This window comes from Ovis canadensis, chromosome 1, assembly GCF_042477335.2.
Source record: "Ovis canadensis isolate MfBH-ARS-UI-01 breed Bighorn chromosome 1, ARS-UI_OviCan_v2, whole genome shotgun sequence".
In the NCBI taxonomy this organism is placed as follows: domain Eukaryota; kingdom Metazoa; phylum Chordata; class Mammalia; order Artiodactyla; family Bovidae; genus Ovis; species Ovis canadensis.
Genome location: NC_091245.1, coordinates 123,427,671 through 123,442,019, shown reverse-complemented (window position 1 = coordinate 123,442,019; position 14,349 = coordinate 123,427,671). Strand labels below are relative to the sequence as shown.

General features: G+C 53.0%; 1 pseudogene; it reads right to left on the bottom strand.

Moving 5' to 3' along the window:
* Positions 1-9,979: 9,979 nt before the first annotated feature.
* LOC138431697 (5S ribosomal RNA) lies at positions 9,980-10,088 on the bottom strand (annotated as a pseudogene).
* Positions 10,089-14,349: the final 4,261 nt, after the last annotated feature.

The following is a 14,349-nucleotide window of genomic DNA, read 5'->3' as shown; positions in this document are numbered from 1 at the left end:
GTGCAGTGAATTCTAGTTTACCTTTGGGAACTTTATGGAGTTTTCCCCCCCAAATATTTTGGATCTGCATTTGGTTGAATCCTTGAATTCGGAGCCCAGGATGCAGAGGGCTGACCACATCATGAATCATACCGGTCACCAGGACCACAGAGATACACAGGACGTGGCCCTTCTCTTACAGAAGTTGTAAACATGCCTGCACATCACCAGTAAGACATGGTGGTATGTGTGGCCAATACAGAGCAAATATAAGGTTCTATGTTGGTCTAGAGAGAGACTGGTTAGAGTAGGGGTTGAGATGGGCAAGACAGGCTTTGCAGCAGATGTTGTATCTTTACTTGTCAGTATTCTTCTGTTGTATCATATTCCAAAAGCAAAATTTATCGAACCCTCAAGATTGACCAATCTGTCATCAAATCTTTTTTCCCTGCTAAAAGAAGTTTTCTTGGAGGAACTAGTCTTGGCTAATTAATCCCATCAACAGAAATACCTGCCTTTCAGAATAATCAGTGAGCTCAAAACAGAACCATCCCTTCGCTTAAAAGTTGATCAGGTTCTGTCATGTACAGCAGTTTTTGGCTGGCTGCTTTTCTGTGTAAACAACAAATAATCTTGAAGGGATTTTACCTTCTGAGGACTAGATTCAAACCCAAGATAGGGTGATCTACTCAAATTTCTTCATACACTTAGAAAATGAAGTATTTAGGCTATTTGAAACATCTCTGTGAATGATAGAGACATTAAAATAAACAATAAAAATCATCCAGATTCTTCACAAAGCATAAATTTGTGTTTTGGTAGCCCATAAAATTCTGTACCTTATGTTAAAATGTAGAAAATCCTCTCCCATAAAGACAGAAATTTAGAATTACAAATGTTTAGCTTGAGGTTTTCAAGAGTAAGAAAAGACACTTGGGAAGAAAATAAGCCTGGAGCTATTTTTGTATCAGAAAGAAAATTTAGGAGAATCAAAATCTTTTATTTTTGTTCCATGACTTAATAATTCAACTGTATTTTTATTTCTTCCAAAGCAGATAGGCATACACAATGATTGCAATAGGGTAAATAGGTACTTTTTCTTTTAAAAATCTTATACCAATACAATATTGTAAAGTAATTAACCTCCAATTAACATAAATAAATTTCTATTAAAAACCTTATACCATCTTTAGGATCAAATTCCTTCCAAATTTAATGTGATTAACTTCTGAATAAGAAATACCATTTTTAAGTAAAATTATTGCATTCCAGAGAGTATTATAGTTTAATTGTCATGTGGCATCTGAGTTCTCTGAGCAAGAATTGAACCTGTGCCCTGCTACAGTGGAAGCTCAGAATCCTAGCTACTGATTGCCAGAGAAGTATTATAAACAGCTAAAAAACAAGAAAGGGAAATCATATTGATTTAAACCATGCTAGAATAAATATTTTGCACATCACCAATAGCCAATAATGGTTTCCCTGATAGCTCAGTTGGTAAAGAATCTCCCTACAATGCAGGAGACCCCGGTTCGATTCCTGGGTCAGGAAGATCGCCTGGAGAAGGGAAAGGCTACCCACTGCAGTATTCTGTCCTGGAGAATTCCATGGACTATATAGGCCATGGGGTCACAAAGAGTCAGACACGACAGAGAATTTCACTTTCACTTTTGATAGCCAATAATATTTGGAAGATTTGGAGATGATGTGGTTTGTATTACACATATGCACTTTAAAATACCTCATGAATAAAGTCAAACTTTACCTCAAACAGATGCTAAGAAATATGAAAATATGTAGAGTTTTGCTGTATTTAAGATCATTATCTAAAAACTGCTTGGTTTTTGTTTTTCCAGAGAGCACAGTCAGTTGAACTGGAAAAAACTGAAAATCATATTCAGTCCTCTAAAGACAAGGAAAGCGCCAAGTCTCTGGACAAAGCTGAGAAGTAAGCACACTGTTGGCCCCATGGGCAGCATGCAGGCCATAGGGGGCTCTTTCCATTGGGAAAATGAAGTATCTTCTGTGCATCAGTGTCATGAATGGTGTGAGGATGAACGTGTTTATGCGCATCGTCTTTTTCCTCTTAGTTCAGTTCAGTTCAGTTGCTCAGTTGTGTCCAACTCTTTGCGACCCCATGAACCTCAGTATGCCAGGCCTCCCTGTCCATCATCAACTCCCAGAGTCCACCCAAACCCATGTCCATTGTGTCGGTGATGCTGTCCAACCATCTCATCCTCCGTCGTCCCCTTCTCCGCTTTCCCTCAATCTTTCCCACCATCAGGGTCTTTTCAAATGAGTCAGCACTGTATCAGGTGGCCAAAGTATTGGAGTTTCAGTTTCAACATCAGTCCTTCCAATGAACACGCAAGACTGAGCTCCTTTAGGATGGACTGGTTGGATCTCCTTGCAGTCCAAGGGACTCTCAAGAGTCTTCTCCAACACCACAGTTCAAAAGCATCAATTCTTGGGCGTTCTTCACAGTCCAACTCTCACATCCATACATAACCACTGGAAAAAAACCATAGCCTTGACTAGAAGGACCTCTGTTGACAATGTCATGTCTCTGCTTTTTAATATGCTGTCTAGGTTGGTCATAACTTTCCTTCCAAGGAGTAAGCATCTTTTAATTTCATAGCTGCAATCACCATCTGCAGTGATTTTGGAGCCCAGAAAAATAGTCAGCCCCGGTCTCCACTGTTTCCCCATCTATTTGCCATGAAGTGATGGGACCGGATGCCATGATCTTAGTTTCTGAATGTTGAGCTTTAAGCCAACTTTTTCACTCTCCTCTTTCACTTTCATCAAGAGGCTCTTTAGCTCCTCTTCACTTTCTTCCATAAGGGTGGTATCATCTGCATATCTGAGATTATTGATATTTCTCCTGGAAATCTTGTTTCCAGCTTTTTCCTCTTAACTTAGCATTATTTCCTTAGGTTCCTTTATGAACTGTCACTAATCCCCAACTTTTCAGAGCGAGTGTTTTGGCATCCTTTTTCAGTCCACATTTTCAGAAAGCATTTGCTCAATTTGGTGCAGACTGGAACTGTTACAGAAGTTGTGTGAGGTGGGTGCTTGGGTTCTGATACTTAATTGTGCTCAGTCATGTTCATATTTCAGACAAGTTGTCTTTAATTTACAGTAAATATGGCCGAGTATCATTTGAATGCATTTTCTTTATTTTCCTCCATTTTGCAGTGAGCCCCTCAACAAATTGTTAGTCACTCCAACCAAATGCTTCAGGAATACCTATATGATTCGACAGGCGATGGCTGTGAGTGTGGTGGGGTGCCAGAGGACAGGGGCAGGTGGGGTGTGCGGCGCCAACAGTGCCTGGTGGCCGGGGTTAAAGGAGAGAGGGGGCAAAAAAGACGACAGCACGCGGTAATCCCAAGCGGTCTCCCATCCAAGTATTAAACAGGCCCGACCCTGCTTTGCTTGGGAGATCAGAAGAGCTCGGGCGTGTTCAGGGTGGTATGGTTGCAGATAGAGACGGCTGCCACCAGGCGCCCTAAGACCCCAGCGCTGCGCCTCCCTTTCGCTCTGACCTGCCTGCCAGTCGGGAGAGCCGGGCGCACTTCTCCCCGTACCGCGTGCTGTACATGCGCCGCCCAACCCGCGAATGGACTCCATCCAGACAGGGCCGGCAGCCCGGCGGTCGGCCGAAGCCGCCCCGCCCCTGTACACTTCTACCCTGGCCAGCACCCGGGCCGGTGGGCTTCTGGGACACAGAGCGGGAGGCTGGGCGTGCGTGTGGGGGCTAGGGGCTTGGGTGAGGGGCGCGGAGGTCTCCGTGCTCTCCCACCCTGGGCCTCTCCAGGCCCGCCCCCGCTAGGCGGCTCTGCCCCCCACCATCCCATTCTGTGCTCAGGGCCACTTGGCCCCGGAGGTGTCTGGCTTGGGAACCCGCAGCTGCCCTCGGTCCTGAGCCTCCTGCGGGCCTAGGCGCAGCCCAGCCGGGGCCTGGAGCGCCCATCCTGCCCAGCATCTGCCCGGTGCCCAAACGCATGAGGAGCCACCAGCGCGTTCGACTGGAGAGCGTCAGCCCAGCCCCATCGCCTTACCGAGGTCCCCCTTGCCCCACGCCGCCCTCAAGCACAGGACCTTCCTGAGAGAGCAGACTGGCAGGCACACAGACAAACAGACCGGCACATGCCCTCACGCCAAGAAGGACAGCTGGCCGGAGCAAGTTAGTCAGCAAGAGCCAGAATCATAGCACCTGTGAGAGGCCGGGGCCAGAGGAAGGGATAGGGGCCCTGCTGTCAGGAGACACAGAGCCAGAAAGAGACGAAGGTTCAGAGACAAACTCGAAGATGGCGAGAGGGAGACAGACACGCGTGAGCACACACACACAGGGAGGCATAGACAGAGAGAGGGAGACACAGAGTGACTGACAGACGGAAAACGGGAGACAGACACGGCAGAGAGGATGGCATCTGATCCGAGACAGACACACTGGCAAAGACTGTGACACACCTCAGAGAGAAGCCACGCGGATGAAGCAACTTCCCCAAGGGAGGGGGCGTCAGCCTTGGGCCGGCCCCGGCTGGATGTGGTGCCCTGGGGCTGGCAGTTACCTGTGGGGTCCCCAAGATTTCTTCACAGACGAGGTCTCAAAGGTCCCCTTTGGCTTGGCTACCTAAGGCAAGACCCAGCTCCCGCCCCCAGTCCAGAGAGTGAGTGTGTGAGAATGTGTGTGTGTGTGAGTGTGTCCGAGGTCGAGGGTGTGGTCGGTCGACTAGGGGCCTGGTGGATACCGAGACTGGAGGGGGAAGGGTGTGGAGGCCAGGGGTGGGAAGCCTGTGTGGTCCCCTTGATGTCTCTCTCTCCCACTTTCTCCATCTCCCTTACCTGGGGTTTCCAGCTCTTGACCTGTCTTGGTGCCGGTTGGTGTGTGTGTGTGTTTCTCTGGGTGTGTGTGTGTGTTTCTCAGGCTGTGAGTGCGTGCGCGCCAGAGTATGTGGTCCTATGTGAGGATGGGGCTGGGGCTGGGGCTGGGGTTGCGGCTAGGGGTGGGGCAGCCCCCTGGATTGCCTGAGCATGCCAAGAGACCCTCGGAGGGAGACCAGACGGTCATCTGGTTCCCTGTAAGCTGAATGGCTTACAGAGTGGCTCGCGGGCCACGCGTCAGGAGTTGGAGCCCCAGGCACCCACCCGGGGAGGGGCTGTGGCTGCGGGGACCCAAAACTTGGGACGCCGCTGCCTGCGAGGGCCACTGGCTGGAAGGCAGGCGAAGGCTCTGAGCGCGGTGGGGTGCGAGGAGCCAGGGGGAGGTGGGGCTTACGGAGGTAGCCGCGCCAGGGGCCGGGGGCTAAAGGAGAGGGGAGGCAAAAAGCCTACAGCACCCGGTATTTCCAGGCGGTCTCCCATCCACGTAATAACCAGTCCTGACCCTGCTTCGTTTTCGAGATCAGACGAGATCAGTCGCGTTAAGGGTGGTATGGCCATAGACGGAGGTGGCTGCAGCCCTAAAGAGCCCTGTGCTGCGTCTCCCTTTTGCTCAGACCTGCCTGCCGATCGGGACAGCTGGCCGCACCTCTCCACGGGCCGCACACTGTACTTGAGCTGCACGACCCGCGACCGGAATCCGGCCTGCCAGAGTCGGCAGCCTGGTGGCCGGCCGATGCCGCCCCGCTGTGCAACACCACCACCCCCGGTCAGCATCCGTCTGGCCTGGTCTGCGGGCCGGAGGGCTTCCTGGACCCCAAGCGGGTGGCTGGGCGTGCGCACCTGCGTGGGGTGGGGGATGGGGTGAGGGGCACGGAAATCTGGGCGCTCTCCCACCCTGGGCCTCTGCAGGCCAGCCCACCCCCCTCCCATTCGCTGCTCAGGGCCACGAGGCCGCGAGGTGTCTGGTTTGGCAGCCCACAGCTGACCGCGGCTCAAGGTCTTGTGAGCCTCTGCCGGCCTAAGCGCAGCCCAGCCGCGTCCCGGAGTGCCCTTCCTGTTGGGCACCTGCCCAGTGCCCAAATGCACGGGGAGCCACCAGCGTGGTCCACTGGAGAGCATCAGCCCCGCCTCTTCGCCCTAAGGAGGCCCACTTGCCCCATGCCGCCTGCCAAGCACAGGACCTTCCTGAGAGTGCAGTTGAGCAACAGGCAGGCACACGGACAGACACACAGACACTCGCACGCACTCACACCAAGTGAGACAGCCAGCCAGAGCACGTTCGTCAGCCAGAGCCAGAGTCATAGCACCTGTGAGAGGCTGGGGCAAGAGGAAGGGACAGGAGGCCTGGTGTCAGGAGACAAAAAGCCAGAAAGAAACGAAGGTTCAGAGACAGACTCGAAGATCGCAAGAGGGAGACAGACACGCATGCACACACACGCGCACACACACACACAGACACACATACACAGGCAGGCATAGACAGACAGAGGGAGACACAGACCGACTGACAGATGGAAAACAGGAGACAGACATGGGAGAGAGGATGGCATCCGATCAAAGACAGACCCACTGGCACAGACCGTGACATACCTCAGAGAGAGGCCATGCTTTTCCAAGGGAGGGGGCATCAGCCTTGGGTGGGTCCCCGGCTGAATGCAGTGCCCTGGGGCTGGCAGTCACCCGTGGCGTCCCTAAGACTTCTTCGCAGCCTAGGTCTCAAAGCTCCCCTTCGGCTTGGCTACCTTAGGCAAGACCCAGACCCCATACCCAGGCCAGAGGGTGAGTGTGGGAGAGTGTGTGTGAGTGTGTCGGTGAGCGAGGGTGTGGTCGGGTTGACTGGGGGCTGGGTGGCTACCCAGAATGGAGAGGGGAGTGTGTGGACGTCAGGGGATGGGAAGCCTGTGTGATCCTCTTGATGCTTCTCTCCCCTCTTTCTCCATCTCCATTACCTGGGGTTTCCTGCTCTTGACCTGTCTTGGTGCCGGATGGTGTGTGTGTGTTTGTTTCTCTGGGTGTGAGTGCGTGTGCGCCAGAGTATGCTGTCCTGTGCGAGTTTGGGGCTGGGATTAGGGGTTGGGCTCGGGGTGGGGTTGGGGCTGGGGCAGCCTCTGGGATTGCCGGGGGATTGCCAATGGAGCCTCAGACAGAGACTGGATGGTCATCTGGGTTCCTGGAAGCTGAATGCGAAGGGGCTCGCGTGCTGCCTGGAGGCAACCCAGGTCTTTGTCTGGAGCCAGGGCCCCTGCCACCCACCCAGGGAGGTGCAGGGGCTGCAGGGACCCAACAGTTTTGACGCCAGTGCCTGAGAGGCCCGCCGGCTGGCTGGCTGGCCAACCTAAAGGCAGGCGACGACTTTGAGTGTGGTGGGGTGCCATGGTCAGGGGCAGGTGGGGTTGGCGGCGCCAACCACGCCTGGGGGCCGGGGGCTAAAGGACAGGGGAGGCAAAAAGATGACAGCACCCGGAATTCCCAAGGGGTCTCTCATCCAATTACTAACCAGTCCCGACCCTGACCCTGCTTAGCTTCTGAGATCAGATGAGATTGGTTCAGCGTGGTATGGTTGTAGACAGAGGCGGCTGCTGCCAGGCGCCTAAGAGCCCTCCTTTTGGTTCTGGCCTGCCCCTCGGGAGAGCCCAGCGCACTTCTCCCCAGACCAAGCTCTGTACATGCGCAGCGACTGAACTCGGGCCAGGCAGGGCCGGCAGTGCAGCGGCCGATGGAAGCCGCCCCGCCCCCGCACACCACCATCCGTGGCCAGCACCCGCCTGACCGGGCCTCGGGCCCGGAGGGCTTCCGGGACCACTGAGCGGCCTGCCGGGCGTGCGTGCGTGCTGGGGCTGGGGGTTGGGTTGAGGGCTGCAGAGGTCTAGGCGCTCTCCAACCCTGGGCTTCTGGAGCCAAGCCCCCGTTGGGCTGCACCCAACCCCCATCTGTCTCGCTGCTCAGGGCCAGTTGGCCTCGGGGTTTTGTAGCTTCGGGGCCCACCGCTGCCGGCCACCCATGGTCCCCCGAGCCTCCTGCGGGCCTATGCGCAGCCTAGCCGGGGCCCTGAGCGCCCCTCCTGCCAGGGCACCTACCCAGTGCTCGGACCCACCGGGAGCCACAAGTTAGGTCGAACAGAGCTCGTCAGCCCCGCCCCTTCACCCTACTGAGGACCTACTTGCCCCTACGCCGCCCGCCAAGCATAGGGCTTTCCTGAGAGAGCAGAGGAGCGACAGGCAGGCAGTTGGAGAGACACACAGACACTCGCACACACCCACGCGAAGTGAGACAGCCGGCTGCCGCAAGCTCGTCAGCCAGAGCCAGATCCATAGCACCTGTGAGAGTCCAGGCCAGAGGAAGGGATGGGAGGCCGGGTGTGAGGAGACACAGAGGCAGAAAGAGACGAAGGTTCAGAGACAGACTCGAAGGCGCCGAGAGGGAGATGCAGGTGAGAGAGTAACAGGCAGGAAGGCCAGGGGTCTCCAAAGGGAGGAAACAGCCTGCAAGTGCGGCAGAAGGAAACAAACTAGCGATATTTTTTTCCTTCTCTATTCCAATTTAAAAGGAGATTTCTCTTAAAATACTGTTGCCATAATGACATCTGGTTTCACCTGAAGTTAACTATTCTCAAAACCTTGAGTTAACCAATGCATTTTTCTTATGGAAATGTTTGTCTTAAAGCTATGTTAATGTACTATGCATTTACCCCAGACTCTGTCTTCAAGTCGGCTCTGCCTAATGGCAGACTTGACAAACCAGTATGTTATACTCTGATATTGTTCCCCTAATCTATGTAAAAGAAACTATTTGCATAGTAATCTGCCCTTCTACAAGTTTCAAGTCAATCGTTTTATGGCCCAGGATGAACCATCTGGTGCTGAGATTATCCCAAAATGCATTTCATGGATGAGGGGCCTGGTGCCATTTTGAGTTTTAAGACATTGCTTTCTTTCATTAAAAGTCTGCTAGTGACTATATAACATCCAGCTGAAGACTAGCAGGGGGGGTACTCTTTCTATCCCCTTCTGATGCCTGTCAGAAGCTTTCTCTTTTATATTTATTAAAGCTTTATTACACAAATGCTCTGAGCGATCGAGCCTCGTCTCTAGCCCCAAATTGAATTCTTCTCCTCCTGAGGCCAAGAATTCCAGCGTCTGTTCGTTCAGCAACAACCTTTCACAGGTAGACAGACATGCACGTGCACACACACGCGTGTGTACACACACACACATTCGGAGGTAGAGACAGAGACAGGGAGACACAGAGCGAGTGACAGAGAGACAGACTACGGGAGACAGACACGGGAGAGAGGATGGCATCCGATCCGAGACAGACACACTGACACAGACGGTGACACAACTCAGAGGCCATGTGGAAGTAGCAGCTTCCCCAAGGTAGGGGGCATCAGCCTTGGGCCAGGCCCCGGCAGGATGTGGTGCCCTGGGGCTGGCAGTCACCTGTGGGGTCCCCAAGACTTCTTAGCAGGCGAGGTCTCCAAGGTCCCCTTCGGCTTGGCTTCCTTAGGCAAGACTCAGACGCCGCCCCCAGGCCAGAGTGTGAGTGTGTGTGTGAGTGTGTCGGTGGGCGAGGGTGTGGTCGGGTCGACTAGGGGCCTGGTGGATACCCAGAATGGAGGGGGGAATGCGTGGAGGTCGGGGGATGGGAAGCCTGTGTGGTCCTCTTGCTGTCTGTCTCTCCCTCTTTCTCCGCCTCCGTTACCTGGGGTTTCCGGCTCTTGACCTATCTCAGAGGCGGGGGTGTGTTTGCCTGCGAGGATGGTGCTGGGGTTGGGGGTGGAGCAGCCTCCGGGATTGCCTGAGGCTTGCCAAGGAAGCCTCAGACAGAGACAAGATGGTCATCTGGGTTCCTGGAAGCTGAATGCGGAGGGGCTTGCTGGCCGCGCCGAGGCAACCCAGGTCTGCGGCGGGAGTCCGGCTCGGCCACCCACCCGGGGAGGGGCTGGGGCTGCGGGGACCCAAGAGTTGGGACGCCGCTGTCTACGAGGGCCGCCGGCTGGAAGGCAGGCGACCCCTCTGAGCGCGGTGGGGTGCTAGGGGCCAGGCACTGGTGGGGGCTTGAGGCGCCAGCCGCACTGGGGGGCCGGGGCTAAAGGAGAGGGGACGCAAAACGCCTACAGCAGCCGGTATTCTCAGGCGGTCTCCCATCCAAGTACTAACCCGTCCCGACCCTGCTTAGCTTCCGGGATCAGGCACCTTCAGGGTGGTATGGCCATAGACGGAGGCGGTTACCACCAGGCGCCCTAAAAGCCCTGCTCTGCGCCTCCCTTTCGCTCAGACCTGCCTGCCGGTTGGGCCAGCCGGCCGCACCTCTCAACAGGCCTTGCACTGTACCTGAGCCGCAAGAGCCGCGACCGACTCCGCCTGGCCAGGGTCGGCAGCCCGGTGGCCGGCCGACGCCGCCCCGGCCCTGCACACCGCCACCCCCGGCCAGCACTCGCCTGGCCCAGGAGGGCTCCCGGCACCCCAGGCGGGCGCCCGGGCACGCGGGCTTGGGGTTGGGGTGGGGGTCGAGGAGGTCTTGGCGCTCTCCCACCCTGGGCCTATCCAGGCCCGCCTCGCTCGGCGGCTCCCTCCCCCCGCCCCCCCCCCCCCCCCCCCCCGCCGCGCCATCCTGTTCTCTGCTCAGGACCATGTGGCCCCGGAGGTGTCTGGCTTCGGGGCCTGCTGCTGCCTGCGGCCCGCGGTCCTCTGAGCTTCCTCCGGGCCTAGGCACAGCCCAGCCGGGGCTTGGAGCGCCCATCCTGCCCAGTATCTGCTCGGTGCCCAAATGCAACCCGAGCTACCAGCGCAGTAGACCGGAGAGCGTCAGCCCCGCCCCTTCGCCCTACCGAGGACCCCCTTGGCCCACGCCGCCTGCCAAGTACAGGACCTTCCTGAGAGAGCAGATGAGTGACGGGCAGGCACACGGACAGACACACAGACACTCGCACTCACTCACGCCAGGTGAGACAGCCGGCCGAGGCAAGTTCATCAACCAGAGCCAGAGTCCTAGCACCTGTGAGAGGCCGGGGCCAGAGGAAGGGACGGGAGACACAGAGGCAGAAAGAGACGAAGGTTCAGAGACGGACTCGAAGACTGCGAGAGGGAGATGCAGGCAGACAGACATGTCCGCGTGCACACACGTACACGCACACTCACACAGAGAGGCATAGATGGAGAGACAGAAACACAGAGCAACTGACAGACAGAAAACTGGAGACAGACACGGGAGAGAGGATGGCATCCGATCCGAGACAGACACACTGGCACAGATCTTGACACACCTCAGAGAGAGGCCATGCAGAAGCAGCAGCTTCTTCAAGGGAGGGGGAGTCAGCCTTGGGCCCGGCCCCAGCGGGGCTGGCAGTTACCCGTGGGGTCCCCAAGACTTTTTCACAGCAGAGGTCTCAAAGGTTCCCTTCGGCTTTGCTACTTAAGGCAAGACCTAGCCCCCACCCCTAGGCCAGAGGGTGAGTGTGTTGGTGGGCGAGGGTGTGGTCAGCCGACTGGGGGCCAGGTGGATACCCAGAAAGGAGGGGGCAGGGTGTGGAGGCCGGGGTTTGGAAGCCTGTGTGGTCCTCTTGCTGTCTCTCTCCCTCTTTCTCCATCTCCCTTACCTGGGGTTTCAGGCTCTTGACCTGTCTGGGTGGCGTGTGTGTGTGTGTGTGTGTGTGTGTATGTGTGTGCACGCATGCGAGGGGCTGGGTGTTTTCAGGCTCGTGTGTGTGTGTGTGTGTGTGTGTGCGTGCGCACGCATGCGAGGGGCTGGGTGTTTTCAGGCTCGTGTGTGTGTGTGTGTGTGTGTGTGTATGTGTTTTCAGGCTCTTGTGTGTGTGTGTGTGTGTGCGCATGTGAGGGGCTGGGTGTTTTCAGGCTCTTTGTGTGTGTGTGTGTGTGTGCGCGTGCATGTGAGGGGCTGGGTGTTTTCAGGCTCTTTGTGTGTGTGTGTGTGTGTGTGCACGCATGCGAGGGGCTGGGTGTTTTCAGGCTCGTGTGTGTGTGTGTGTGTGTGTGCGCGCGCGCACATGCGAGGGGCTGGGTGTTTTCAGGCTCGTGTGTGTGTGTGTGTGTGTGTGTGTGTGTGTCTGCGCGCGCGCGCACATGCGAGGGGCTGGGTGTTTTCAGGCTCGTGTGTGTGTGTGTGTGTGTGTGTGTGTGTGTGTTTGCATGCGAGGGGCTGGGTGTGAGACTGGGGCTGGGCTTGGGCCTGGGCTTTGGGCCGGGCGGGCCACAGTTCAAGTTTCTTCTATGGACTCTCTTATTTTTACATTTATCGAGTCTTCTACTTAAGAGTGGCCTCCTCTATGTTTTACATGCTTGCTCTCCCTTTTCTAATTTTCTGTTCCTGTTATTTTGTAGGTTAAGTTAGGAATGTTTATAGTCTTGATACCCACTAGATAAATTTTAAAACAACACACAATGATAAAACCCCAAAAAACCTGAAATAAAAGGATCGGAATGTTCTCTATTTAATTTTTGTGAACTGAATGTTGGTGAGAAATTATTTCCTCCTTATATAGGTAACACTCATTTCATATATTGTTTTCCTAAAATGAAAGTATCACCATAATTAAGATTATCATTCATTAATATTGTTCTTTCAGGCAGCTTTAGAATTTGGAAATATTCATTTCCAAATGAATATTAAAGGAAAAATACATTTCCTTTATTTAACAAATATATATATATACACACACATACGTACACTGGGCAGTCATATTGTGCTAGACAGTATGTTAAGTGCTGAGTGATACAACGATCATTAAATCCTGTTTCTGCCTTTCCATGGCTCACTGACTAAGCACAGGAACACACAGAGATACAGTACTTTGGGTGCATCAAGTGTGCAGTGACTTTGCACCTTGGCAAGGGATGAAGAGAGAGAAATTGATAGGAGGATTGATCTGAATCCTGAAGATCATAGGACCCTTCAACCCCAGGTTAAAGTTTTGATTTCCTTAAGGAAAATAAAAGGGGTATTCTTGGAGCTAGCATTTTGTTTAAATTTTCTAATTATTTCCAAATTTGAAATTTGAGAGTCTTAGCAGGATTCCTGTTGAGGAGGTAAGTGGGTTTTGTTGACTTCCAAGCAGAAAATTTTCCTGTGTGGTTAGTTGCTTTAATATGGCCATCATCTTTATTTTATTTAATTGAAGTATAGTTAGTTTTTAATGCTGTATTAACTTCTGCCATACAGCAAAGTGACTCAGTTATACATATATATGTATATATATGTGTTTTGTTGCTCAGTCACTGTATACATTCTTTTTAATATTCTTTTCGATATAGCTTATACCAGGATATACCAGAATCTGGTTCTCTGTGCTATGTAGTAGGACCTTCTTATTTATCCATTCTGTATGTAATAGCTTATATCTGCCAACCCCAACCTCTCACTCCATCTCTCACGTCCATACATGACTACTGGAAAACCATAGCCTTGACTAGATGGACATTTTTTGACAAAGTAATGTCTCTGCTTTTTAATATGCTATCTAGGTTGGTCATAACTTTCCTTCCAAGGCATAAGCGTCTTTTAATTTCTTGGCTTGCAATCACCATCTGCAGTGATGTTGGAGCCCCAAAAAATTAAGTCTGACACTGTTTCCTCTGTTTCCTCATGTATTTCCCATGAAGTGATAGGATCAGATGCCATGATCTTCGTTTTCTGAATGTTGAATTTTAAGTCAACTTTTTCACTCTCCTCTTTCACTTTTACCAAGAGGCTTTTTAGTTCCTCTTCCCTTTCTGCCATAAGGGTGGTGTCATCTGCATATCTGAGGTTATTGATATGTCTCCCGGCAATCTTGATTCCAGCTTGTGCTTCTTCCAGCCCAGCGTTTCTCATGATGTACCCTGCATAGAAGCTAAATTAGCAGAGTGACAATATATAGCCTTGTCGTACTCCTTTTCCTATTTGGAACCAGTCTGTTGCTCCATGTCCAGTTCTAACTGTTGCTTCCTGACCTGCATACATGCTTCTCAAGAGGCAGGATGAACCTAATATGTACTACCTTGTTGCTTTGTAATTTCCTTCTTGATTTTCTTGTTGACCCATTGGTTTTTTAGTAGCATATTGTTTCAGTTCAGTTCAGTTGCTCAGTCATGTCCGACTCTTTGCAACCCCATGGACTGCAGCATGCCAGGCCTCTCTGTCCATCACCAACTCCCGGAGTTTACTTCAACTCATGTCTATTGAGTTGGTGATGCCATCCAACCATCTCATCCTCTGTCGTCCCCTTATCCTCCTGCCTTCAATCTTTCCCAGCATCAGGGTCTTTTCTAGTGGGTCAGTTCTTTGCATCGGGTGGCCAATGTATTGGAGATTTAGCTTTGGCATCAGTCCTTCCAATGAGTATTCAGGATTGATTTCCTTTAGGATGGACTGGTTGGATCTCCTTGCAGTCCAAGGGACTCTCGAGTCTTCTCCAACACCACAGTTCAAAAGCATCAACTCTATGGTGCTCAGCTTTCTTTATAGTCCAACTCTCACATCCAT